Source organism: Rhea americana, unplaced genomic scaffold, assembly GCF_003343005.1.
Source record: "Rhea americana isolate MKP2758 unplaced genomic scaffold, rheAme1 scaffold_346, whole genome shotgun sequence".
NCBI lineage: Eukaryota > Metazoa > Chordata > Aves > Rheiformes > Rheidae > Rhea > Rhea americana.
In genome coordinates, this window is record NW_028186475.1 from 9,541 (window position 1) to 11,672 (window position 2,132).

Here is a 2,132-nt window from a genome sequence, read left to right on the forward strand (position 1 = left end):
AAAAAAAAAAAAAAGCCCCGGCTGGCATGCACAGGCGCCTCGGAGCAGCCGCGATCCTGGCACGCAGCAGCTTTGCGGGAGCCACGGAGCGGCGCAGGCACGCTGCACGGCGCTGACGACTTAACGAGAGCAAACGAGGGGTTTATGGCYGCTAATAACCCCGCAGAGAGCGGCACCCGCACACCCACGGGGCTGCCATGAGCCGGTCGAGCAGCCGGGGCTTCGTGCCAGCCCGACCGACCCCGGCGTCGCCCCGGGGCTCTGGGAAACTGCCCAGCGCTGCCAAYGGGGAAAACCTTCCCGTGCCGGGAAAGGCAGCTGCGGGAGCCGGGGAGCCCCCGGGCTGGGCGAACCCCGGGCCGGGCACGGCGGGAGCAGCGGCACCCACCAGCGGGGATCCTCCGGCGGCTCGTAGAGGGTGCTGTCGCAGCACCGCTCCCCTGCGGCCTGGGTGGCTTTTCTCCAGGCAAACCGAAGGCGCCCGGCGCATCCGGAGAGCTTTCCTCCCTTTTCTTCTGCTAAAGCTGCTCGACTTGAACCAGCAGATTGAAAAGGTGACAGCGGAGCAGGTCAGAGACCTCCCCACGCCACGTGCTCCCATAAGTTGTATTCTCTTAAGAAACCAGGTTAAGAGTAGAGGGCTCTGAGGGGGGTTGGTTTCCTTCTCCYGTTCCTCCTTTCCAGCAAAATACACACACACCCCCTCTAATCTGACTGCCTGGCCCCTTAAGCAGCTCAAATGCTTGCAAGATTGGAGCCCAGAGCTGCCCTCAAGCAGCGGGCTTGCGCGCGTCGAGCTGTCCTGCAGGCACCCAGGTGCAGCCAGCGCTGCACGTTTCGGGCTGGGGGAATCCGTCCGTCCGCCCGGCTTCCCTGGCCACTTCGTGGGGACAGAGTATGCCTGGGTGCCCTGTCCCAGGCCGGACACGAACCCCGCGCTCGCCCATCCCGCGGGAGCCGGCTGGGACGAGCGGCTGCGCCCAGCCCAGCTGCTCTGAAGTCCCCACGGCAGGAGCCCGGCTGCAGTGCCCATCACCGCGGCGTCCGGCGCGAGGCGGCACGACTCGCGCCCATCGCGGCCCCTCGGGGCTGGGGCTCCCGCGCCGCGTTAAATCCAGCACGGCCGCGTTCGCCTGGGAGCGGGCGAGGCGGCGCCGCGGGCAGGAGGGCTGCGAGGACCGGCCCGGCCCCCCGGCCCCCGCCAGCTCTGCCTCCTCRCCGAGCCGCGGCGCCGACGGCACCACAAAGCCCTCCCCGCGCGAACACCTTGCGCTTTCGCTTCGTCTCAGCTGCTGGGGTTTGTCCAAACACCCTCACGCTACCGAGGCTCCTCCGCCGGAGAGCGCAGGCCTCGCGCGAAACGCGGCCGGCGGGGAGGAAAGCGAGTTTTGCTCTCGGCGGCGAGATGCACGGCCCCTGGCAAGCCGCGGCACGCCGCTCTCCGGGGAGCGGCGCGGGCACAGCGGCCACCGCGCCGGCTCCGGGGAAGCGCAAAGGGAGCGTCTCAGAGACGACGAGGGCACAAGAAGGGAAGWTTGGGGGGAATACAGCAGGACGAAGCGCTCCCCGAGACGGGGGCAAGCTGAAGGGACACCGGAGGCAGCAACCTCTTCCCAAACAAGCCAGAGCAAAACCTTCCGCTAATTCCACAGGCCTTTAAACTGCAGCCCGGCAGCCGGCCTGGAGAGCCCGGCGGCACGCGGGACCGGGCGTCCCCGGCAGCGCCGGCCCCCGCTTCCTCCAGCTGCTTTCACTACCGTAGCGCAGAGCAAGCCAAGAAGTCCCCGGGACACCAGCCCACCGCCCCAGCACATCTTGAATCAATTTGCAACAGCGATATCGAAATCGCAGCCCAACAACTCTCCTCCGTTTCCTTGGCAGTAAATCCCAGCCCGGGCAGTGATGACCGCGTTATTCCCCCCGTCAGGGCCAGCGGGCCGGCTCCCCGCGCGGGCGACCCCACCGCACTCCCGGCCCGCCGGCCTGGCGCTCGGGGCCGCTCCGCCTGCCGAGACGGGCGGCGTCTTTGAGGCAGCAGAGCGCCGGGGAGCAGAAAGCCTGAGGAACTGCTCGGCAGGCTGCGACCAGCCCGCCGCTGGTGCCTCCGCTCGGCGCTCACAGCGGGCACGGGG